The following is a 27,810-nucleotide window of genomic DNA, read 5'->3' on the forward strand; positions in this document are numbered from 1 at the left end:
GGAGGCAACCTATGTTATGAGAGAGATTCACAAAAGAATTAGCAGGAATCATTCCGGTGCAGATTCGTTGGTACTAAAATTAGTCAGAGCATGATACTGTTGGCCTCAGATGGAGCAAGACGCGAAGGCATTCATTCAGAAATGCGACAAGTGCCAGCTTCATGCACCATTGGTACACCAACCAACAGAGCTGCTGCATTCGGTACTCTCCCCATGGCAATTCACGGAATGGGGGATGGATATAGTCGGGCCGCAACCTTTAGCTCTTGTGAAGGTAAGATTTATTTTGATTTTAACTGATTATTTTACTAAATGTGTTGAAGCAGGTCCGTACCAAAAAATTGGTAAGCGCAACGGTCGATTTCCTATGGGAAAACATAATTTGCCGGTTCGGAATACCGAAAGATATTGCCTGCAAGAACGGGTCACAATTCCTAGGCTCCAAGGTTACAAAATTTCTTGAAGACATGAAATTTAAAAGGATTGCATCTTCACCATACCATCCAAGCGCAAATGGGTAGGCAGGATCAACCAATAAGGTGATTATCCAAAACCTCAAAAAGAGGTTGGAAGCAGCCAAGGGCAAGTGGCCCGAAGAGTTACCATGTCGATCAAGGAAGAGACACCTTTCTCTCTCGTATACGGTACAGAAGCTCTGATCCTGGTGGAAGTAGGAGCGTTGACCTTGCGGTACTTCCAAGCATAAAAAGAAACAAACAACGAAGCGTTATTGGTCAAATTGGAGCTGCTTGACGAATGTAGGGACTTGGCGCACATAAGGATGGTAGCCCAGAAAAAAAGAATGGAAAGGTACTACAACCAGTCCAATCTCCATTATTTCAAAGTGGGAGACTTGGTTTTGAGGAAAGTAACTCAGAACACCCGGGAGTTAAATGCAGGTAAGCTAAGTCCGATGTCGGAAGGCCCTTATCGAGTTTCAGCTGTCACCGAGAAAGAATAATATGAACTAGATTACCAAGACAACATCAAATTGCCGAGAAACTGAAATGTGAATCGCCTCAAAAGGTATTATTACTGATGGACACCACTTGTACTGAAAGTATATGCTGCGCTATTTTTTCCCTCGACCAATTTTTGTCCCAATTGGGTTTTTATGGCAAAGTTTTTAACGAGGTAGCAACAAAAATCATACTATGAATGAAACGTCATCAGTAGAGATAAGACATTAAAATGACAAGGCACTGAAACAACAAACCACCGAACCAAAGGCTATTCAACTATTCACAAGTGTTTTCCCTACAAGCCACTAGGGGGTGGTTAGATAATCTTTTGCTCAGTAGCAAAGTTCCTAACGGGAAATGAAGCTTGCTATCGAACCAAAGATTATCCAACCACTCACCAGTGGAATCCTCAAAGGAGCAAGACTTACATTGTTCCAATTTACATTCTTCGCATTTGAACACTAGGATTGTATAAGAATACGGGAACCTGATTTTCGCGAAAATCGGGACTACAAAATCGGGGAACAAATATGCCTCATCGAGACCGGGGACTGCACAGCTAGCCCCGTAGAAACAAGTTGTATAGAATATCCATATGTATTGGCAATTTCTTTTTTTTCCAGCACTCGACTGCTTATGTACTTTTGAAGGTAGAAGGAATAATAAGTCCTTTTATTTTTATCTTGTTTCTTGTCGAAGTGATGAGTTGATTTTATCATTTGAAAATTAAAAAATGCTAGTGCCAGAATTAACAGGAGACGTCCTCTTTAAGAGCACCATAAATATAAGAGGTCCCTCTCTTATGAAACCCTCACAGTAAAGGGTTGGATCCGGAAGAGTTAATGCCTGGAACCAAATTCTATCGGGGAAAATACACCTATAACCTTGCCTAATTTGACGCAAAAATAATAAACCTCGTGTAATGTTTAAGCAAAAAGTACTTTTATTTGTTAAACGTTCCAAGCAGCACAAGTACAAAAATACAAAAGGAAAACAACAAAGGAAAAGAAAGCAAAAAAAGCTAGACTATGTCGCCACCAGAACCCGGGGGAAGGGAAACATCTACGTCCCCGGGAAAAGTAGGAGGATTTGTCATCAGTGCAGGATCTTAGCCTTCATCATCATTCTCTTCAAGTTCTTCCTTAGTTCCCGAAGACTCAGAACCAGTACTAGAAGAGTCAGCTGCATTAGGCTGAGCTGGGAGGCGCTCTCGAGCAGTTAAATCTAGCGTTAGGGCCTTGGCGATCTCATCATCGATATCAATAACGCTCGCTTTGGCCTCTTCCAAGGTTTTTCTCTTAATGTGGTACATAGAATGGGTCTTTTTTATAATGAGGGAATCTCCTTGGAGCTGAAGTTTTGCTTTAAGCCTATCAACCTCGGTCAGAAGGCCATCCCGCTCAGATCTCATGGCATTAAGGCTAAGATCGAGATCACGGATTGTGGTTATATGAATCTTATTGTGTTCCATGAACCTCTTATACCTATCCTCCATCTGGGCATACTTCTCCTTAGAAGCGGCAACCACTTCAGCTTTGGAGTTTAAGGCTGCCTCCAAGTTATTCACTCGTTCAATGGAGGCAGACTTGCGTTCGGCAGCAGCGAGCACGGCATCTTGAACTTCAAACCACTTAGCCTTAGCTTCTTGGAATTGAACATTTAATTGAGAAGCTTCTTGACTAAGGGCCTCTATCTCCTACTCGCTAAGCTGCAGCCGGGACTCAAGATCACTTGCCTTAGTGGCTTGCGTCTCTAGAATCGGGAGGGGCGCAACAAGTTGATTCGTATCGGCCAATAGTTGATCCTGCCAGGACCTTAGTCCTTCTTTATTGAGGATCAATTTCTGAAGGCCCTCGAAAGTAAGGAATTTAGCCTGCGAAGCAAATACCGAAGTTAAAAACCCTATCATAACAAGTCAAGAAGAAACAAGCAGTAAAAATAACAAGTACGGTACCGCTGCTGCATTGTGCGTGGCGTTATTTATCAAACCCTCCCTCGAAAGAGAGTGTATTTTATTCTTATCTTTCTCTAAAGGCAGCAGCTTCAGATAATTGGCGAGCTCCACCAGCCTGGAAAGCAGATGGTACTCCGTAGACACCGAGAGTGAGACACTCCTTCTCCCTTGGGGATTTGCAGAAGGGGGCGAGTAGTTGTTCCCCAAATTCCCGTGGTCTGGGGACTGGGGAGGAGGGACATCCTCCTCTCGAGCGTCTGTGGCCGGTGGAGGAGATGTAGCAGTTACTGGTGATAAAGGTATGGCCGGCATAGAAGGAGATGAAGCTGATGGTGTTGTAGGATGAGAAGCAGCTGCAGCAGAGGAAGTGTTGTTTGTTGGTTGCTCACCAACCAAAGGCGGAAGAGGCACGATACTCGGCCGCATAGTACTGGGAGCAACAGTTGGGACCAAAAAGGGAGAATCATCATTCTCCACTCAGTAAAATTCTCCCTAGAGCGATCGGGCATCGTCCTCCATTGGGTTTCTATGCTTTTCAGAGTGAGCATTCTATTGAGCTGATAAAGGTCGTTGTCTCCTTGTAGGGAAGCCCCTTCATCACTAGCTTCCCTATCATCATCAATAACCACAGTGGCTGCAGCCGGCTCGGGTGTGGCTTTCTTCACTTTTTTATTTTTAACTTCGGTCGAGGAAGAATGCCACCTTTTTGGTTGCTTGTTCTCCGGTCGGGGACTCCGAGAGGAAGCACCTACATCGAAAGCAGACCCGAAGGCACTAGTCCGGGTGAGAGCCTCCTGTAACAACCTCGCAGCCTCTGTGGGATCGACCAAACATCCTCCTCAAGGATGGAGACAGGACCCTAGGGGAGACCTGAATCAAACAAAAAGGTAGGGTTAGCCAGTTTTCTTATGTACAAGGATGAATGAAGGCAGAGTCAGTTTACCATGGTTCTTGGCCCTCCACCCATATTTGGGGGCCAATTCCTTCCACCGGCGAGTTGCGGGTGTACTGATATCCAGAATCTTCCGAACCAACTGTTTCAGGCCTTCAACCCTTGGTAGTGTCCACCAAGTTGCTGAAATAATGAAAGGAGAAAAGTTTAGCAATGACATGAAACACCCTTTTTTCGGAAAAAGAGATAGACTTTGAACTTATGTGAACGAGTTCAGGACTCAGGTAAAGGATGGAGTTGTGGCCGGGATGTTATCCTTGGTGGAAATGATGACAAACTACTCCATCCACCGACAGTCATTGTCGTCATCCATGCTAGTGAGCAAGACATGCTGGCCACGCTTGCTGAAATTTATTGTTCCCCCACGAAAGATCTTGGGGGAGTAGAGGTTCATCATATGAGACAAGGTGAGGGGCTCCGTCGTTTCTTGTGCCAAATAAACCAGGTACCGGTGGCACGGTTCCAAAATTATGGGGTCAAGTCCCCCGCACAAATAAAACGGGCCCAGAGTAAAGGGATACGTATAAACATACATAAAACCCTTCTTAGTGAAGGTCACTTGCTCCACCAGATCAGGAGCAATGATGTTTAAGGCGTGGCAGTCACAGTCATCCTTCGCAGTAGGAATACTGGAAGGGCGGACAGAAGAAGGATATTTTCCAACAGCCCAAGTGCGAGAGTTTAAAGTAGGGAACTTCTCGTCGAAGTCCTTGGCTGTGTTGAGATTTTTTGGGATGATGGTGCTCACCGTAGAAGGATCAACATCAACCTCTGTCTTTGCTCCTCTTCGGCCCCCCATAGAAGAGGAAACTGGAGTTGTTGGAAGAATTAGTGTAAGAAGCCATAATCAGTAGAAGGTGATAAGAGTTTTATGAAGAAGAACAAAGAGAGATGAAAGCAGAAAGGAGTTGAGTGCAAAGAAGTTGAAAGAGTTTATGAAACGGGTAGAAAAATGAGGCGTATAAGTAAAGGAATAGGCGGCTAAAATCGTGACCATGATTACCTCGAGAACAAACGAAAATATTGATAAATCGTGGAGTAACACGTGTCTGGGGTATTAAATGCGAAGAGGCGTGTGTCTTATCAAGCGTCAGAAACCATTCAGAAAGCTTCGGAATATTTCCCGCCAAGAAAGGAGTCTTCACCAACTTCTTGGTGACAAAAAGATGTGCCACCGGAAAGCAGGGAGACTATCTGTATAGGGTAAAATCAGTTTATATTAAATGCTCGAATGACAAAGTGACACGTGGAACGGGAGGGGGGCAGATGGAAGATGAAGCGGGTGGAACCCAAGACTTAGGAAAACAGGTTCGGTTGGCACCGAGTAGATCCCGAAGGGAACATCATCGATAGGAGCAAATGAATATTTGTCACCAAATGACATTCAATGAAGAATATTCCTCAGTATTAAATACACAGCCGTTACAGAGAATTTTGGCATTCATGACCTGCCATTATATATCCATCAATGGCCCCCATTATTGACATTTGAGAGGGGCTTGATTCTAGGACCTTGTTCCCTAGGTATAGCTATAAATAGTGGCTTCAACAACCATTGCAACAGACGAAAATTTATTTCCAAGCTAAAGATATTTTATTTTCTGTCTAACGTTATTCTTATCACTGCCTTCAGAAGCCTTGCTCCCGGAATCAAGCTACCTGCTATTTATCTCGATTTAAACGCTAAGTCTTGCATTTTATTTAATTCATTTATCATTTTGGGATCAAATCGATTGTCTTGTCTGTAAACCACGCTACAAATTCAACTGTACTATTTTACGGGTAAACGGTTATATAATTATCACCACCTCAATTTCCCTCCGTAGGATGTCGTGATGACACCTAGTCTCTAAGACTAGCAAAGCCTAGCACTTGCTGACTAAGTAATATATTATTTTAACCAAATAACAATTAAGTATGAAACAGAAGTTTCTACATTAAGCCAACAATCTCAACATGATACAATATCCCAAAACTGGTAGTACAAGTCATAAGCTTTATAAGAATCGCTAGAAATAACAATACATCACTGTCCCAAAGTAATGGGAAATAATGGAAATGAAATACAGCAGAAGGTGACTTCGGAGCCTGCGAACGTCCAGCAGATGTACCTTGAAGTCTCGAGCCGCACAAGCATAAGTCTCAAAACCAACTCGATCCGAAGTACCTGGTTCTGCACAAAAGTGTTCAGAAGCGTAACATGAGTACACCACAGTGGTACACAATAAGTATAAAGCCTAAACTGGGTAGAGTAACGACGAGGCCAGGTCAAGACACCTACCAGACATTTAAACATGTGTGGGATATAACATAAAGCTAACAAGGAAAGAATATCAGCATAAGGCTAATAAAAGCAGGATTTAAATTACATCAACAATGAAAATAGTGGGAGCACGAATGGCAACGAGAGACAACCAAGTAATTAGGAAACAACATGGTTGGTGTACAAATGAAATATGAATGTGTTCAAGTAAGGGAAACCGATGACAACTCAATCAATCAAATCATTCCTAACGCATGAATTTCAACAAGAATTACCCCAAGTACCACTTCACGTAATCTCATATCATAAGTCACAACTTCCAAACCTTACACACATGGCACCTTGTGCCCACATTTTCCAAATTACTTTCGCATGGCAAAATTCACGTGCTACCGGGTACATAGTATCCATCTCAAAGGCTAATTAAAAATATTCGAGAGATTTAATCATACACAAATAAGGCATAATAGCAACCTGGTATAAAGTAGGAAATCAATTGAGAAAAATGAGTTTATTTTAGAAATCATTTGGGTGAAGAAAATAGCATTTTCAATTAAAATAAAGCATCGGATAAGCTACTGAGTTAAATTTAGAATTGTTAAATTAAAACCTAATAATGATTTTTAAGTAAAGTAAAATCATCAAGTAGGGTAAGGAGTTAAAGTTGAGAAATCAATTAAAGTAAAATATGACAACTATTAAGAATAGTAAATTGCCAAATGAAACGATGAATTTTAACGTAAGAGCCGCATAAGATAAGCATGTTAATAATTCCTTTATTTAAAACCGTTATATGACCAACAACTCAACAGGGTATGGGATAATTACTCGGCGTAGTAAATTAATCTTAAAATCAATTCACCAAATAATAGTAATTGGAAAGGAAAACAGGAAATGGCGGCAAAGGAGTAAACTAGTGAAAACAACTCGATACTCGAAATCAGTAAACCCAGAAATATCAGTCCTTAGAACCTCACATAATAGATACCGAAAGCTAACACAATACAACAATAAATATAACATACACAATCCGTTGTGGCGCGCAACCCGATCCCACCGTATAAACACAATCCTCCCTTATTTCACTATATCAATATCAAGAATAACATATAAAAGCTGTTGCGGCGCACAACCCGATCCCACCATATAAATATCAAATCCTCCATTATTTCACTTTATCACATCATCCTCCCTTATTCCACCCGTTGCGGCATGCAACCCGATCCCACCATATTATCATTTCACAATCCTCCCTTATTTCTCCTGTTGCAGCGTGCAACCCGATCCGCCAGCAATTTAAATTAACAACAACAATCCAATAACTCAGTTGACAAGAATTTCTACAGTCAAAGGCTATGAAGACACGACAATAAAGGAACCACATAATAATTAAAGGAAATGCCACAAATATTATGAAAATGACAGGACAAGTAAAGCACGTGACAACTAAGGTGTGCAAGTAAAACAGTTAAGACAAGTAGAAAATAGGCACGGAGTCATGGAAGTGGCCCAACAATTAATAAGTAACAAGACAATAAGGAAGGTAATAACTTCAACTAAAGCATGTTAGGGTAAAATAACAAGTAAGGAGTAAAATAAGTGCAAAAAACATCAAATAAAGCATGTAAGAGTAACTAACAATGAGAGATATAACACGTTATGGCAATTAAATTAAGGCATGGAATGAGTCTAGATAACCTAAACCGGTCAAATACCACATATAGACCGTGTACCCACTCTTTACCTTGCGTACACGGCTTTCACATAACACAAAAAGCACAATCAACTTGAATCCTAAGGGGCAGCTTTTCCCGCACAAAGTTAGACAAGAGACTTACCTCGAAGAAGCTACAGTGATCCTCTAAAATGACCTTCTTGTGTGAACAACCTCCGGACGACTCAAATATAGGCAAAATAACTTCATATCATAAATAAAACCATAGAAAACAATTCTGAATAATAAAGCTTCTATCTTTAAAGAAATAAAAAAAATCAACCCAAAAAATCAACCCATGCCCGCACCTCGAAACCCGACAAAATTCATAAAATCTGAACACCCATTCTGATACGAGTCCAACCATACAAAAATTATCAAATTCTGACATCAATTCGTCCTTTAAATCATCATTTTATATTTTTAAAAGTTTTTCACAAAATTCTCATTTTTCCCCAAATTAAACCTCCAATTTAATGATAAAAATAAAGGTAAAAAAATGGCCAAACCCTCGAAATAGAGTTCTTATAATCTGCCCAGTGATATTAAAGTTTCGCGTTCGTAACACACACCCCGTGAATACGATGAACAATGACCAAAGGCTTCGCGAATGCGTTTAATAAAAGACTACCAGCTGCTAGCTCCACTACGCTAACGCTGAGACACAGGTGCGAACGCAGACAACTGACTGCATAAGCTACGCGAACGCATGCCCAAGATAGCGTCTGCGATGAACAAAATCCCTGAGCTCCAAGAAACCTTTCGCGAACGCAAAGAACAAAGTACCTGAGACCACCATAACACTACTTGAATGCGGAAGTAAAGGGCGCGAACACAATGAAGAACACCAGGTGACAGAAACCAGCAGTCCAAAAATAGAAGAAAATGGCCCGTAGCCCATCCGGAACGCACCCAAGGCCCCTAGGACTCCGTCGAAACATACCAACCAGTTCCATAACATAACGTGGACCTACTCGAGGCCTCAAATCACATAAGAAAACAAAAATATGAATCGCACCTCAAATCAAACTTAATGAACTTATGAACTTTCAACTTCTACAACTCACGCTGAATCATGTCAAATCAACCCGGAATGACGTCGAATTTTGCAGGCAAGTCCCAAATGACACAACGAGCTATACCAACTCCTGAAATTGAAATTCAAATTAGATATCAACAAAGTCAACTCACGGTCAAGCCTCTCGACCTTCCAAACTTTCAACTTTCCAATTTTCGCCAAAATGCATCACATTAACCTACGGACCTCCAAGTCCGAATCCGGACACACGCTTAAGTCAAAAATCACCATACGAAGCTATTGGAATCATCAAATCACCATTCCGGTGCCGTCTACGCAAAAGTCAAACTTGGTCAACCCTTTTTACTTAAGCTTCAAATATAAGAATTATTCTTCCAAATCAGCCCCGAATAACCCGACGACCGAACTCGACCACACACGCAAGTCATGATACCCAATACAAAGCTACTCGAAACCTTAAGCCATCGTGAAAAGTGCAAATGCTCAAAATGACCGGTCGGGTCGTTACATTCTCCTCCACTTAAATATACGTTTATCCTCGAACGTGCCAGGAGTCGTTCCAAAGCCGTCAAATCACTGTGTAACCTTTCCATGCACATAACCGAGGGTGATCCCAAGACACCTTAATCCTTGTAAGCTTGACCACACGACATAATGGAAGATCATTATTTTGACCTTAGCCTATAATCCTTGGAAGTCAATTCCCAACATCCAAAATTCCTTACGAGACTCGAATATCGCGTCCACACACTGTATAAGCCTGAAACTATATCAAGCCATAACTATAACCCAAGATGTAATCACATGATATACAACACCACTCGCATACTGGTAGAAAAAATTCTCGATCACAGTAGCTGCTCAAAACAAACCCAATACCGGTAATGAACCTCATATCAAATAAAACCTTGTGCAAAACCTTCGTACACTGTCGATGGTAAAAGAAACACGCAAAAACTTATAACCACTCATCCGGTCAACAAGTACCACTTCAATGCAATGCTATGAGCCCATCACGCATAGTAGGACCAAGACACGCGAATCTAACACAAAGGATCACATCCCAACATAGCCCCGCTGCAATGCGTGACCCATCCAGACACCGGTCCATACGAAATAACTCAAGCCACCATACTCAAAATTGACCACTACACGCAATTCGACATCCAGTAATGAAGTGCATGACCATAACCATGGAGAAGTAAGTAGAACAATATACCACAACCCGAAAAGACCGTAGCCAAGGCACCTTCAACTATTCAACACCTCAATAACCATCTCGCTCAAATTCCGCTATAAGGCCCAAATAGAACCGCACCGGGTGTGCATATAACCAGCAAATTACAATCCCTTCTAGTGTTGCAGAGTAACAAAATGAACATATCAGAACACGAACAAGCTCAACTCTAACTGAACGACACACCTTTCAGCAATAACGGTGCTGAGTCACCAAATCCATAGAACACCTGAATCACCATAGCCGATCCCAACTCCACCACTTGAATGACTCACATCTCTCATACATGATCATCTCCACGAGAAATACTTCTATAAGCCTTCCATGCCACATAGTAAAATCTAAACAATCTGCAGCCGATCGACCGGCGAGTACCACAATATCAATGAAGCATTCATAAGTCAAAACACAATACGCCTTCTGAAATGCGCACCCTTCTCAGGCAATACTAAGTAGTAATAGTATTCATCTAGACATCTGAAACCATCCATGTTGTCTAAGAATTCATGACCTTCCTTTTAAAACTGAACCGCCACCTTGTACATGCAAATCTGAATCCCACAAGATGCACCGCATCTATCATTCCATCATGTGAAAAGCATGAGAATCTCATAACCAACTCTGAGTCACCAGTAGAATACATACCCGATCAGTCAGAAAATCACAATATGCAACATTCTCCTCACGCGGGTTGGAAATATCCATCTCAAACCGTGGTAGAAACCATCGAGAACTCTTCAAAACCCATTTGCACATAGCCAACCGTCAGAACTGAATCTCTCTTGCTTAACCAAGCCACGCAAGCTGCCAAACCCAAGAGTATTGCCCTAAAACATCTGCAGAGACTCACCACATCATAAGTACCCAAGGAACTAATCATACCATTACTGTGTTGATCCAACCTACTACGAAGCTGTCCTATTTCTCCGAGTTCCTTCTGAATTACCCTCAAGGTGGCACTTCTCCTTGCTAGAACACCACGGTCCTTATCCAAAGCTCGCCAGAAGAGATTCTAGCATGAACCACGTAGCCCAGAAGCTCATAAACCATTTTATTTCCTCTGAAGCACCCCATAATGCTACAACCGAGATACCCACGCTGAAGAGATCATCTGTGAGTCTGAAGTTGTTTCCCTAGCCTCTCTGATGCTGAAGTGTAGAATTATTAATGATGCAAAAATACCACAAGTCCCAGCACTATCCCATGCAAACCTCAGACCTTAATCATATACAAAGTTCGGGGAACCTTTCAATACCATATATATACCTGCAGGCCAAAACTGATATAACACATGACCCTGTAATCTGACCATCGATAGTGGACTTCCCCACTTGGCACGAAGCCATATGGCATAACATCCGATGATCCACAATACCAACCTTCACCGCTCGTACAACACCAATCATAAGACACCTCAAGCCATCTCTAAGCACATGTTCTTCCTCGTGATAGTCAAACTAGCTTTCTCCAGTGCCTTGAATGCCAGTACGTACCTTCCACTAAGTAGAAATTCCATTCAAACCGCATAGTCTCATATACCACCCACTATGCTCAATTCAACATCCACCTCGTGACCCTACCACGATCGCAATGATTAGGCAACCAATTAAATCTCCTCAAGTTCGTACTTATCCACCAGATGCCAGAACCCGTTGCACCCCCACATGAACAACTGACTGGTCTCTCAATATATCCGCATCCTCAATCTGGACGATATGTTGAGACAATGTTTGAGCATCCCTGACTCCCTCGTAGCCCATCAACAACATCACGAACTGTCGGCGCATAGATGATACCGAGTGCATAATAACATACACGAGTGGATGCAAAGGAATATAAGATATATGCTTCAAGCTGAAACATTGCCACACGATAAGGAATGAAAGAAGTGGAATCTCCTAATAGTTCCGTAGACTCTCGAAAATAAGTACACACGTCTCCATACCGATCCATCAGACTTTACTAAACCTGCTTATGACTCGTAACACCTATGAACCTAGAGCTCTGATACCAACTTGTCACGGCCCCAATTTTCCTCCGTAGGATGTCGTGATGACACCTATTTTCTAAATCTAGGTAAGCCTAATACTTGCTGGCTAAGTAGTAGATTTTTTTAACCAAATAACTATTAAGTATGAAACAGAAGTTTCTATGATAAGCCAGCAATCTCAACGTGATAAAAAATCCCAAACCGGTAGTACAAGTCATAAGCTTTACTAATAATCGCTAGAAATAACAATACATCACTATCCCGGAGTAATAGGAAACAATGGGAATGAAATACAATAGAAGGTAACTTCGGATCCTGCGAACGTCTAGAAGATGTACCTTGAAGTCTCCAGCCGCACAGGCATAAGTCTCAAAACCAACTCAATCCGAACTACCTGCTTCTGCATAAAAGTGTGTAGAAGCATAGCATGAGTATACCACAGTGGTACCCAGTAAGTATCAAGCCTAACCTCAGCAGAGTAGTGACGAGGCCAGGTCAACATACCTACCAGACATGTAAACCTGTGCAGGATATAACATAAAGCTAACAAGGAATGAACATCAGTATAAGGCCAATAATAGAAGGATTTCAAATTACAATCAACAATGAAAATAGGAGGAGCACGAATGGCAACGAGAGACAACCAAGTAATTAGGCAACAACATGGTCGGTGTACAGAACAAATATGAATATGTTCAAGTAAAGAAAACCGATGACAACTCAATCAATCAAATCATTCCTAATCATGAATTTCAAGAAGAATTACCCAAAGTACCACTTCTCGTAATCTTAGATCATAAGTCACAACTTCCAAACCTTACACACATGGCACCTTGTGCCCACATTTTCCAAATCACTTTCGCACGGCAAAATCACGCGCTACCATGTACATAGTATCCGTGTCAAATGCTAATTAAAAATAATGTAGAGATTTAATCATACACAATAAGGCATAACATCAGCCTCGTATAAAGTAGAAAATCAATTGAGAAAGATGAGTTTATTTTAGAAATCATTTGGGTGAAGAAAATAATATTTTCAATTAAAATAAAGCATCGGATAAGCTACTGAATTAAATTTAGAATTGTTAAATTTAAACCTTATAATAATTTTTAAGTAGGGTAAAATGATCAGGTAGGGGAAGGAGTTTAAGTTGATAAATCAATTAAATTAAAACATGACAACTATTACGAATAGTAAAGTACCGAATGAAACGACGAGTTTTAACGTAAGAGTCACATAAGATAAGCATGTTAATAATTCCATTATTTAAACCGTTATATTACCAACAACGTATGGGATAATGACTCAACATAGTAAATTCATCATAAAAATCAATTCACCAAATAATAGTAATAGAAAAAGAAAACAGGAAATGACGGCAAAGCAGTAAACTAGTGAAAACAACTCGATCCGCAAAATCAGTAAACCTAGATATATCAGTCCTCAAAACCTCACATATTAAATACCGAAAGCTAACACAATACAACAATAAATATAGCACACACAATCAGTTGCGGCGCACAACCCAATCCCACCGTACAAACAAAATCCTCCCTTATTTCACCATATCAATATCAAGAATAACATATTAAATTTGTTGCGGCGCGCAACCCGATCCCACCGTATCAATATCAAATCCTTCCTTATTTTATCGTATCACATAATCCTCCCTTATTCCACCTGTTGTGGCGTGCAACCTGATCCCACCGTATTATCATTTTTCGATCCTCCCTTATTTCACCTGTTGCGACGCGCAACCTGATCCACAAGAAAATTAAATTAAGAACAATAATCCCATAACTCAATTTACAAGAATTTCTGCAGTCAAAGGGTATGAAGACATGGCAGTAAAGGAACCACGTAATAATCAAAGGAAATGCCACAAATATTACAAAAATGACAGGACAAGTAAATCATGTGACAACTAAGGTGTGCAAGTAAAACAATTGAGACAAGTAGCAAATAGGCACGGAGTCATGGAAGGGGCCCAACAATTAAAAGGTAACAAAATAAAAGATTAATATAATAATTGCAATTAAATGTCAAATTGGAGTTCTATATGAAAGCGCTTTTAGCATTATTAGGTTTAGTTTTGGACATGGCTAAAGTCACATGTGGTCACCTAAATATATTCGTATTTTTTACTTTAGCAGTTCAACATTGTCACAATCCAAATTCTACTATAGGGGTCATGATGGCACCTAGTCTTTAAAATTAGGTAAGTCGTTCACTTAACAATAATTAGACAAACAGAACATGATATAATAGGACAAAGAGGTAATTTAAAAAGAAAAATAGAGTCAATACGGGCCAAAGTGGCAATACTCAACATAACTCCCCAAAACTAGGTAGTACAGAGTCACAAACTCTAACTGAATACATAAGAATATCTCAAAAATAATATTGTTCGAATATAGAAATGACAATATCAATGTAAGGATAGAACTCCAAGGAACTACGACGGTCAATGCAACTCTATCTTGAATCCTCACAGTCAATGAAAGCTCTCACTGCCTAGATATGCTTCCTCCAACGCCTGAATCTGCTCAAATATGCAAAAGTATAGTATGAGTATACCAAGGTCGTTACCAAAGTAAGTATCAAGACTAATCTCAGTGAAGTAGTGACGAGGTTCAAGTCATGTGATATTCACTAGTCAAATAACATGTGCAATATATCAAAGACTGGCAACAGAAAATATAGTAGAAAAATAATAACAAGAATCTCATCAGAATAAGTGATAACGATTCAATACAAGTAAAGCCCATCTTCAGAAATAAGTCATCAAATGGAAATGCACACATATGGCACCTCGTGCCCACATTATGAATCATACTCGCACGGCAAAGACCTCGTGCCATAATATCACACTTGCAGGGCAAAGACCTCGTGCCAATATCAATCACACTCGCATGGTAAAGACCTCGTGCCACAATATCACACTCACACGGCAAAGACCTTGTGCCAACACCTAAACAGTCGCTCAAAATGTCCACATGTGCCACAAAAATCACAAGATAATAATGCCAATGTTTTATCAAGGATATGAGTTTAGAAATTATCAATAAGGTGCACAAGGACTTGAACATAGTAAAATGCGGATGGGTGTTTAACAAAAGCATTATTACGGCTAAAATAAGTGTAGTGATCTTGTTCACATAGCCAAAAAGTGATCAAACATATTTTATATACAATAAATCCTCAAATTAAGGTATATTAATAGTCTAAGGTCTAATTCGGTCAGAAGCCACACATAGCCTCCATGTAGATGCTTGTCACCTCGTGTACACACTACTTTTCACACAACACAAGTAGGCAATTAAGGCTAAATCCTAGGAGGTATCCCCATACATAAGGTTAAGCAAGATACTTATCAAGCTAAATCAATACTCTAAAAGCCTTTGCCTCTCGAATCCGCCTTCGAACGGGTCAAATCCAAATACAAGTAGTGAAAATACCCTAAAACATTGCCCAAATCCGAGCTTCCAATCTCAAAATATGAAAAAATAACTCAAACCCTCGAAAATGATATCTTATAACATTGCCAATAATACCCTTCGCGATAGCGAAATACAAATCGATACTGGCCAAAAAATTTCCCTTCGCGAATGCAATCTGGAACCTGCGAACGCGATGCATAAGTCCACTAGCCTATGCGAACACGATTCCCCACCCGTGAACGCGAAGGCCAAAAGCTTGGCAACCCCATCCGACCTTACCTCTATGCGAACACAACGCCCAGGTTGCGAACACGAAGGACACGACCCACAAGGATTATCAATTATAGGAACGGGGCTCGAATACCCAAAACGACCAGCTGGATCGTTATATTCTTTCCCTCTTAAACAAACATTCGTCATCGAACGAGTTTAGAATCATACCTGGGGTATAAAAAAGGTGAGGGTATCTGCTCCGAATATCATGCTCGGTCTCCTAAATTGCCTCCTCGATCGGTTAACCTCTCCACTGAACCTTTACCGATGCAATATTCTTCAACCTCAACTTCCGAACCTTCCTATTCAAAATGGCCATCGGCTCCTCATCTTAAGTCAAATCCTTCTAAAACTGCATCGAGCTGAAATCCAACACATGTGACGGGTCCTCATGATACTTTCGAAGCATGGAAACATAAAATACTATACAGACTCTCAATAAGGTGGATACAAAGCAAGTCTCTAAGCTACCTCTCCAACTCTCTAGAACCTCAAAAGCACCAATATATCTAGGGCTCAACTTTCCCTTCCTCCCGAACCTCATCACACCCTTCATGAGTGAAACTCTGAGTAAAACCCTCTCCCACCATAAATGCCACATCTCGAGCCTTCCGATCAATATAATCTTTTGCTTGGAGTGCATTGTACAAAGCCGCTCCTAAATCAATTTTACCTTCTCCAAAGCATCATGAACTAGATTAGTGCCTAACAACCTAGCCTCCTCAGGTTCAAACCAACCAACCGGAGAATGACATCACCTCCCATAGAAGACCCCATACGGAGCTATCTGGATACTCAAATGGTAGTTATTGTTGTAGGCGAACTCTAATAACGGTAGAAACTGATCCTACCGGCCTCCGAAATCAATGGCACAGGCTCTCAACATGTCCTCCAAGATCTGAATAGTATGCTCAGACTGCCTGACGAGCTCAAAACACAACACAAAAAATTAATGCTTGCTAGTCAAAGATAGTATAATAAAATTATCGTCTCCACAAGGATTGGATTTAAACAATGTTCGAGTAATTTTTGACTTATTTGCTATTTAGGATGATTAACACTGGATTTGGAGTGATTACTACTACAATTAACTACTAAATTAAGATTACTAATAATTAGACCTGAATACTGTGAGCATGTGATTTTTGCCTCGCATGATTTGCTCCCACAGAATTCCCAAAATTAGGATTTTTCTTTTAATTGATTGCATAATTTTCATGTTTATTTGCATTTCTGTGTGCATTTTTAGTTTATATAATTCATAGAAAATACAAAAATACGCAATGCATTTGCATTTAGGGTTTAATTTTACATATTTTTAGATTAATTAGTAATTAGGATTTTACAAAAATACAAAAATCACAAAAATTGATTTATTTTGCTTTGTTTAATTGAATTTTGTTAGTTTTCTTTTAATTTAGTATTTAATTAATTTAGTTAATTATTAATTAGTGCTTAATATAATTTGGTAGGTTAATTTAGTTTTTTAGAGTTAATTTAGGTTTTTAGTTTTTAATTTGAAAAGAAAAAGAAAAGAAAATTAAAAAAAATTGAGTCTTTTAATAAAGATGCCCGAATTTGGGCTGGCCCAAGTCAAAATCCCCTATACCCGCCCAAACGGACCAAACAAGCCCCAAGCCCAAATCACCTTTAACCCGGTCCAGGCTCCCACAGTCACAAAACGGCCCCGTTTAACCTTGAATTGATCCTAGCCGTCGAGGTTAGTTAATCTAACGGCTCAGAAGCTAGGATCAACAAATATATTAATGTCCTAACACCCCTACCCACCCCCATCTCTCGTCTCTCACCACTCGCCTCTCAAACCCTAGAGACCAGGCCTAAACCCTAGCAGCCGCCTTTGAACGCCACCGCCTAAGAGTGGCGGCGCCGTCTCCAAACCACCTCAAAACAACACCCCATAACTCCCATGCCCCCCTCATGCCTAATCTGTCATTGGTTTCCGTCGAATCTATCCAAAATTCTTCAAATCTTAAATCCGAGTTCGAGCCTCAACAGTTCAAAACCAGTTTCCGGTTAACCTGGTGACATGCATCGACCCAAGCCTTTGTTTTTCATGATTTAAAGGTTGATTCACTACAAAATTGATGTTGTTCGTTTGTTCTTAACGGAGAACAAGTGATTATCATCAGTTTCATGTGAATCAGGACATCAAGTGTAATTTCGAGTTTAGTCGGTGAGTTTCTATTCATCTTCGTGTCCATTTTTGGTTTTAGTTCACCTTTTGTCCTTCATCTTTTCTTCTCCTCTTTCTCTAGTTGAAAACTTGACCAAATTTCCGAGTTTTAATTGTTTTCTGTTTGTTGTTTTTTTTCTTTGTGAAAGCATGTCCGTTAAATGTTGATTATTAGCTTGCTTAAAGTTCTGATTTCATATCTCGTTTACTCACCTAGTTTATTTAATTAGGTTTATTTTGATAACTTAGTTAATTTCCTGCCTACTTGTGTTTAATAATCATTCAATTAGAGTAGGTTTGGTTTCGAAATCATTTAAGTATTTGCCCTTAGTTTGTGACAGATTTGATTTTGGCTCATTTTGTTGTTTCGGCTTCGAAGCCACTTCAGAACTCACCCTAAGGGGTTGATTTAGGTCATTGGGTCAGAATTGAGCCCACATTTGGTTTAACTATGGGGTCAATTTGACCCATGACCCAAGTCTGTTTGGTAGACTAGGGGTAAATACAGGGGTAATTAGGGGTAATTTGGGTACTCTAACTAGGGAATCTTTGTTGTAACAGAATAGGAAGCTTCTAGTAGGGTGTTCTTTTTGAAATTCAAACTTTTTGATAGTTTAACTTGAGTAACAAGTCACCAAGTGAGGGATTTCTAAGCTAAAACAGGAGTTAAAAAAGGGCTGGATTGCAAAAAGGAAAACCTAAGTCTGCCCTACTTTCTTGCCGATAAAGGCATCCCTTCCTTGCTATTGAAGGCAGAGAAAAAAAAAGAGCAAAAAAAATCCTGCAAGATTAAGAGGCCCTATACACAACCTAGAATCTAAGAGCTAAAAAATACAAAAAAAAAGAGCTGCAAAATCCTGAAAAGTTCTAGATGGCTAAACACTTCAAAAATACTGTTTCAATGAATCCTGTTGGTGATTTCTGAAGTTTCTTCTAGTGCTAAAACAATTTTTGGGTAGCTGTTAGTTGAAATAGATTGAAATCAAGCCTAGGTTGAGGTCCTTTGGTTCATTGCTGGGTTTGAAGCTATTCTTCTAGGCTGCTTTACTTCATTTTCTGGGTGTAAAACTGGTCGTTTACTTGCTGATCCTGTGTTGCTGCTGTCTGCTGTTTCCTTACCCCTTTTTCCTTTTCAATTTCCAGGTACTCATCCCTGAAACTCACAATGTGATATTCAATTGGAAACTGAGAAATGAAACTGGGATTCTGATGTTTAGATGCTATACTTTTAGTCAATAGTCATTTTCATTCCTATTTCCTGTATCTTACTCTTCTTAAATGACATGTGAGAGTTTGATTTGATTTTGTTGAAATAATTGGACTTTGAACCTGTTAAATCCTATGTTAGAGTGTGAGTATCTAGATCTTACTTTTCATGTTATAATTAAGTGACAAAGGATTGTCCTAAAGCTATTTTGTTTGGTTAGCTTCCCTTTTCTTTATGAAATAATTCTGGACAGGGGCTGCTATGTAGTATTTAGAGTTTTGGGGTGTGCTAATAACTGAGTAGTGTTGATATGAGATGCTATGAGATCTAGACTGGTTTAATATCTTTTGAGTGTGTTTTCTTTTGGTTATAGCAATGGTCATGCCTGTTGAAGATTGGTAGTTTATGTATGGACTCGAATTAGTATGTGATTTTCTGATTTTGAACCTGAACCTTATCGGGGTTCTTGAGTGTGAATTGATCTTAGCTTTCATACATCACTTATTCAATTCTACTCATGCATAAATGGATTTTGGTTTATATTGATTTTAGTAGAATGTTATGTGGTGTCGTCTATTTTCATACGTAAGTTCTTAAGTGTTTAAAGGATGGTGAGCATGATTTGAGTTTAAGACCCAATTTGAAGTTCCATGAGTTTTGATGCCTGCACTCGTTTATTTTTGTATTTTTTTTTAGAAAGTTTAAGGTTGTGTAGTTTTATTAAATGGGATTTTGAAATGGGATCCCTAATATTTTCTTGTTACGTGATTCAATTGAACTGTCAAAATAGTGGAGTACACAGTCGCTTAAAAATGTGAAAATTTGAGTTTAGCTTTGTTGTTCTTTAATTGCTCTAAAAATCTGTTTTAAAATATGGCCCTCTTGTAGCTGGTTTTAAAATTGCATATAGTTAAATTATCAAAATACATGATCCACACTCCTGCTTATTGGAAGCTAAGTAGCGTTTTGGGCCTTCAGGGATTTGATCCCTGAGCCAGGACTTCGCTGCCTCCCCTTTGTCCAGGACTGGGCCTGATTTGGGCCCAAGGTTTTGAAAGTCCTGGGTCGTTGTTTTTCTTTTGGTTTAATGGTTTTGAAATTGAAATGTGAGCAGCTGGCCTCCCAAGCTAAGTGGTAGATTCGAGCTAAGGATCTCTTCAAATTGAAATGGTCCTTGTTCGAATCTGGGCTTTATCTTGGGGCCCAAACCTGCCGTCCCTTTTAAATGTTGTTTCTTTCTTATTGGGCTGCTAGTTTATTGGTCCTGGGCCTAGCCCCTTTTGTTAAAATAATTAGCTTTTCCCATGTAAACCTTTAGTTAATTGATTAGAACTTCAATCATATTTAGTGTTAGTTACTTAAGTCCCTTAATTAGAATGGAGGCGGGCCATAATAGATAATAATAGTTCGTGGCTCTCCCGAATTTTAGTTAGCACATCCTTTAAAAAATGAAGTTGAGGTGCGCCGCACCAAATAAAATCACAAATGCGTGGCCCTCTTTTAATTATTTCCTTTTAAAACACTTAGAATTCGAGGCGTGCCATTTAGCGAATTTTCATGGCCCTCGCAAAGTTAACAATGCGTTAGTTGCTTTAGGCGCGTGTTTTAATAATATTACCTTCTTAAACTCGGGTGTGCATTTCATGTGACCCAGATCCAAATCCTAAAACGTTGAATAAAATGTGTTTCGGATTGCGGGTGCATTTCATGTGACGCGATCCAAAGACATGTTTTAGGCGACGTTCAATCTTCTTTAAAATTAATTAAAAGCGGTTAATAATTTAAAATTGCACTATAGGTTTGAACATGTATTAAATCAGATAATAGGCTAATTGTAATAGCTTAAGCGACCGTGCTAGAACCCCGGAATCCGGAGGTGCCTAACACCTTCCCTCGGGTTAACAGAATTCCTTAGTCAGATTTTCTGGTTCGCAGACTTCACATGGAAAGTCAAAATTTTCCTCGATTTGGGATTGAAAATAAACCGGTGACTTGGGAGCCCAAAAACAAACCTATCCCAAGTGGCGACTCTGATAAATAAATAATCCCATTTCGAATAATGTCACTTAAATTGGAAAAAGTCCCTTATATACTACCCTTCGGGGTGGTGTGTAAAAAAGGAGGTGTGACAGCTCTGGCGACTCTGCTGGGGAAACGGACCCAAAACTTCGGTTCAGGGTTCAAGAATTCGAGCTTAGAATAGCTGTTATGATTGGCTTTATCTGATTTTCCTACATGTTTCATGCTAAATGTGCTAAATGCTTTACCGCTTTGATATTTGGTGAATTGTATATATATAAACTGCTACGAAACCCTTCCTCTCTCTGAGTCTTCTACATCATGGAGAAGGGTGAACTTCGTGTGACTTCTCTTCTGTTTAGAGTCTTATCCCATTTAATCGGACAAGCTGCTAAGCCAGCGAAGCTTCTGTATTCCCGGTACGCTGCCCTCTCGGCTCGAGTTGTCCGCTCGGGTAAGCCAGGTCTAGCACAATAAACCCAGGTTTTAAACCTAGTATAACAAAGCCTCGTGCCGGATCCCTAGTAGGAACTTTTGTTTGCATCACGTGCATTTGACTTAGGGGACTCAACACAGGGGTTGGGTCCGTCTAGGACAGGTGACCTGAAATGAAAGGACCATCCTGATGCATCTTACTTGCTACTTGTGCATTTATTTGCTCGGCTTTGCATGTTGACCGGCTTGTAAATAATGGGAGAGAGTTAAAAAAGAGAATAGCAATGCTAGGGTTAAGTGAGGGTAATCACCTGTTTTGAAAAACCAATACCCAAATAGTACTGAAACTCTGCCGGATTTTTGAGAAAATAAAGGTTTTGTTTTCAAAAATTGGTTTTGTCAAATCTGACCGAACTACGCGGGTCTGATTCTCACTGGATGTGAGATACGTAGGCAAACCTCATCGGTTCCGATCCCAATTTTCAAAAAATCCAAAAATATTTTTTTTTCTAGTTCTTTCTTTAGAAATGTTTCCTTAGAAAATTAAAAAAAAGTTGTTTTTAAACTCAAAAATGGTTTCGTTCTTTCTAATGTCTTTCATACGAAAAAAAGGAAAAATTCAATAAAATTCAAAATCCAAAAATACGGGTTTCCTTCATTTTGAAGTATTTTTCAAAAAAAAAATCCCAAAAAAAAAAATTCAGAAACAAAAATCCAAAAAAAAAATTACTCCTTAGATCTCTTTCTTTCACAAATGTCAATAAAAAAAAAATTTGAAAAATTGAAGTCCAAAAAAATTTTTGCTTTTCTTTAGAAGTACTTTTGTAAATAATAAAAGCTCAGAAATTCAAAATATTTTTCTTAAAAAAGGTCCCTCTTTCGAAAATTAAGAGGTTACATCCAAAATCCAAAAAAAATGTTTTCTTTCTTCCTTAGAAAAAGAGAAAACAAATCAAAATTCAAACAAAATTTTTTTTTTACTTTTGAAATTCCCAAAGTTCCAATCAAAAGAAAAGGAATTTTTAGAGGTCTTTCTTTCAAAAATAAAATCAAAATCAAACAAGAAAAAAAGAAAAATTCCCCCTTCTTCTTTTAAAGTATTTTTTTAGAAAATTCCAAAAGAAAAAAAAATCAAAAAATATTTTTCTTTTTGCCTTAAAGCTTTCATGGTCTGAGTTTTAGAAAAGTAAAAACAGAACAAAAAAAAAGAGTTAGTTTATTTACTCCATTGCCAATCTTCCCAGAACTACGCTCGGTCTGATTCATGCGGGGTCATGATACGTAGGCAATCTCCATAGGATTCGACCATAACCAAAAGAAAGAAAAAAAAGAGAAAAAAGTGAAAAGAAGAGGCAATGAAAAATGAGAGAAAAAGGGCAAGAGAAGAAAAGAAAAGAAAAACAAAAAGAGAGATGAAAAGGAGAGAGTGGAAATCGAAAGAAGAAAAATGGGAAAGAATAAGTAAAGCCGGGATGAAGCATGCAACCGTTGCAAAACATGTGGAAACCTATTTAACTGTATAGGTGCATCACACCCCAACATGCGATTACCTATCTATTATTTGTCTCAAACTAACCGTTTGCTGCTGTCACCTCCAGTCCAGGTTTTATAGAAACGGTGGTTGGTTTTTCGTGGTAACCTGGCTTCACATCCATACTTTATTAGATCAAAGGGGAGTATCGGTATGTCTTCAAAAATGACCTTGCCAACAATTCCCATCGCAGATGATAGCCCAATCTCGGGCATCCCGACCTCGGAATCTGCAACGGCTGAAGAGAATAGGATCTTACGTCTTCGAGTCATGGAAATGTGGGATGCTTGGGCGAATGGAAGAGAGCCGCCGAGTGCTATCCCGGGATTCCCCGAACTGTTTCCTAGATCAGGGGGTACTTCTAATGTTCCAATCAATCATCCAAACACTCCACTGGGACAACCCACCATATCAGCTCATTTCGTGGGAACACCTTCTGAGTTTCGCCCCCAGATGTTCATGTCCGGTGCGGCCTCCAATATCTTCACCGCTCCCCCATGCTCAGCCACAACACAGCCTGCACTGCCTAGGCCCACTTTTGATCCTTCAGTCTTTACATTCCAAACACCTTTTGTCCAAATGGATCCTCCTCAGTTCCCCACTTATACTTATCCTCAACTGCCTCAATTTGAGTTCACTGCGGGACAGGAAAGGGCTCCCAAAACTCCCGAACAGGAAAAAATTGCAAAGAGGATGAGAAGCTTGGAGCAGAGCCTCAAGAACATACAGGTTCTGAGTGGGCAGAAAGGTGTGTCCTATACTGATTTAAGCATGTTCCCTCATATGCACCTGCCTCCGGGATTCAAAACTCCAAAGTTTAAAAGTACGATGGACATGGTGATCCTATTGCTCATCTTAAGAAATACTGCAATCAGTTGCGAGGAGCTGGAGGAAAAGAAGAGTTACTCATGGCTTATTTTGGAGAGAGTCTGGTTGGTATTGCCTCCGAGTGGTATATGGATCAAGATATATCTCGTTGGCACATCTGGGACGACCTTGCTAGAGACTTTGTTAGACAATTCCAGTACAATATAGACATTGCTCCAGACAGAAACTCGTTGGCAAACCTAAAAAAGAAGTCCTCAGAGAGCTTCCGGGAGTATGCAATCAAATGGCGTGAGCAAGCATCTAGAGTAAAGCCTTCGATGGACGAGGTCGAAATGGTCACAGTGTTCCTCCAAGCTCAAGAAGCCGACTACTTTCAAAATATGATGTCAGCTATGGGTAGACAGTTCGCGGAAGCTATCAAAATCGGTGAAATGGTGGAAAATGGATTGAAAACAGGCAGAATCCTAAGCCAATCCGCTATAAGAGCAACCTCCCAAGCCATTCAAGGCGGGTCTGGAGGGTTAACAAAAGGCAAGAAGAAAGAAGAAACATCCATGGCAGCATCAGGTGCAAGAAGACACCGTGCTCCCAGATCCATGTTCCCAGAAAGAACCCCTCAGCATTATTACCCTCACCAGGACATGGCCTATGCTCCTCCGCCATATGCGATCATGAATGCTCAACCTTTTGTCCGTCCTCAGCAGCAAGCTAACAGGAACCAAGCTCCATTTCAAAGAAACCAGCCTCCTCGCCAAAACCACTATAATCCCCGTCCTCCACAAAGCAACTTTCCTCCTCGTGAGACACCCAGGAGGCAAACTTTTACACCAATCGGTGAATCCTACTACAGCCTGTTTCCAAAGCTTGTCCAAATGGGTCTGCTATAGCCAGTTCCTCAAACAAGGCAAAACCCGGCATCACCCGCTTACAGAACTGGTGCTAGATGTGCCTATCACTCAGGGGCGGAAGGGCACGACACGGACGATTGCTGAACCTTGAAGAGAGCAGTGGAGAACTTGATAGAACAAGGGAAGATAGTGCTAAGGGATGAGGATGTCCCCAATGTGACCAATAACCCACTGCCAGCCCACAACAACGGACCGGTAATCGGAATGATTTGTGAGGATAAGGAATTTGACCCGGCATTGAAGGCCATAATCGCCATTGCTGATGTAGAGAGGAAACCAAAAGCTGCCCCGAAACAAGACAAAAGGGAGAAAAAGAACAAAACCGCCCCTCCAAAGTCGGAGAAGAAGATTGAAGTTGAAACTGGGGCAACGCCTCCTTAAGATGCTGTTCTCTATGTCCGTCGGGGCCGCAAGGAAAAGCAGATGACTTTGAGTCCTCCCAGGAGATTTGAACTGAACAAGGCGACCCAAATGTACGTGCCCAAGGGAGCTTATGTGGTGCGGGGGCCAACTAATCCACCAAGGCTGAGTGAGCCCGTGGTTATTGGTCGCGCTCCACAGAGGCCCATGACTGATCCTACCACGGTGCCTTGGAACTACCATAAAATAGTGGTGACGTATAAGGGCAAGGAAATCTCAGGAGAGGTTCAACAAAATTACCCTGTGGAAAAGTACCCCAATTTGGAAGAAGTGAACAACGCCACCGGGAAGCGATTCCTAGCTAAAAAACTCGTGAGTGCCGAAGAGGCGGAAGCTTTCTTTCAAAAGATGAAAATGGCGGATTATGAGGTGATCGACCGGCTTCGAAAATCTCCTGAACAAGTCTCCTTATTATCCCTGTTGATGAGCTCCACCGAACATCAGAAGGTATTGATCAAAACTCTCAACGAAGCATATGTGCCTGTCGAGACTTCTGTAGAGCGGTTGGAGAGAATGGCAGAAAGATTTTTCACAATTAACCAGATCTCCTTGAGAAAAGATGACTTGCCTCCGGAAGGGGCTGCACATAACAAAGCCCTGCACTTAACTGTCAAATATGAAGGATACTACATGAAAAGAGTTATGGAGGATGCAGGTTCTGGGGTGGACATCTGCCCACTCTCAACACTACAACGCATGGAAATTGGGACTGAAAGGATTCGTCCCAACAATGTCTGCGTACGAGCCTTCGATGGTATCAAAAGGGACACGATTGGAGAGATTGATCTAATTCTGACCATTGGCCCAGTGGACTTTGAGGTGGCTTTCCAAGTTTTAGAGATGGACACATCCTACAACTTTCTTCTGGGAAGGCCATAGATCCACGCAGCAGGGGCTGTACCTTCCACTCTTCATCAAATGGTAAAATTTGAGCATAAGGATCAAGAGATCGTGGTCCACGGGGAGGATGAACAATCAATTTATCGGGACCCATCAGTCCCCTGTCTCGAAGCAAGAGAAGGGAGCGAGCATATAGTTTATCAGCCCTTTGAAGTTGTGGTGGCAGACCAGTACGAAGAAGGAAACCCTTGCCCCCAACCCTTCCTATCCATGCATCAATTATGGTGGCTAAAGAAATGATCCAACATGGCTTCAAACCAGGGAAGGGACATGGAAAGTCCCTGCAAGGAATAGTTGAACCAATTACCCTGCTTGCCATTGAGAAGTACTTCGGGATAGGCTTCCAACCTACTCCAGATGACATAAAATGGGCCGACGACAGAAAGAATGACGGAGTTTTGCCGCAACCACTGCCACATTTGTACGAGACCTTTGTCAAGCCAAAATACAATGAAGAAGAGGAGGATGAGGCCTTTACGGCCGAAGAGATTGAAGAGATATGTGGGGCAATGAGAAAGATACTATACGAAACCCATATGGTTCAGCCACGAGAGGGATCAAGCACCGCTGAGGTGCTGTATATGGGACCAAACGCCAAGCTGCAGAATTGGAAGGCTACGCCATTCCCAACTAGGCGGGAGTCCCGGTAGAACTGTCCTGCCACTTTTTCTGCATCGCGAGTTATTCCAGGGTGTAACTCGGATGTTTTCTTTAGTTTTCTGTCTTTTAATTTCCAAAATGTAAACCCTGTTATCTTCAAATTCCAAGAAATGAAATCAATATTTCATCGTTTATCTTTCTTTATTCTTTCTGATTTTTTCTATTTTTCTCTTTTTATTTCTTCTTTCAGTTCTAATAATGCGGCTTTAAATAATATGACATGCTTGCAGACTTCATGCCCAGATCCAAACACGTTGTCTTATTGTGAAATAATGAACCAAGAACCAGAAGATGATGAAGAAGAGGCTTTTAGGGAAATAAATCGAGAATTGGAACAATTTGAGAATAAACCTAAAGCCAATGGTGCCGTCGAAGAAGCAAACAAGAACATCAAGAAGATTTTGAGAAAAATAATCCAGAGCTCCAGGCAATGGCATGAAAAGTTGCCGTTTGCATTATTGGGATATCGCACTACGGTGCGCACATCGGTTGAAGCAACCCCATACCTTTTGGTCTATGGCACTGAAGCCGTAATACCTGCGGATGTTGAAATCCCCTCTCTCCGGATCGTTGTTGAAGCTGAAATTGAAGACAGTGAGTGGGTCAAGACCTGTCTGGAACAGTTGACACTGATTGATGAAAAGCGGATGGCTGCGGTCTGCCACGGGCAGTTGTACCAACAAAGAATAGCCCGTGCTTATAACAAGAAAGTGCGGCCCAGGAATTTTGAAGTGGGACAACTTGTGTTAAGGCGAATTCTTCCTCATCACCAGGAAGCAAAAGGAAAGTTTGCTCCTAATTGGAAGGGTTCATACATCATCAGAAAGATATTGCCAAGAGGAGAATTGTATCTAGGCGATATCGAAGGAAATGATCCCGAA

The sequence above is a fragment of the Nicotiana attenuata genome, unplaced genomic scaffold (genome assembly GCF_001879085.1).
Source record: "Nicotiana attenuata strain UT unplaced genomic scaffold, NIATTr2, whole genome shotgun sequence".
Taxonomy (NCBI): Eukaryota; Viridiplantae; Streptophyta; class Magnoliopsida; order Solanales; family Solanaceae; genus Nicotiana; species Nicotiana attenuata.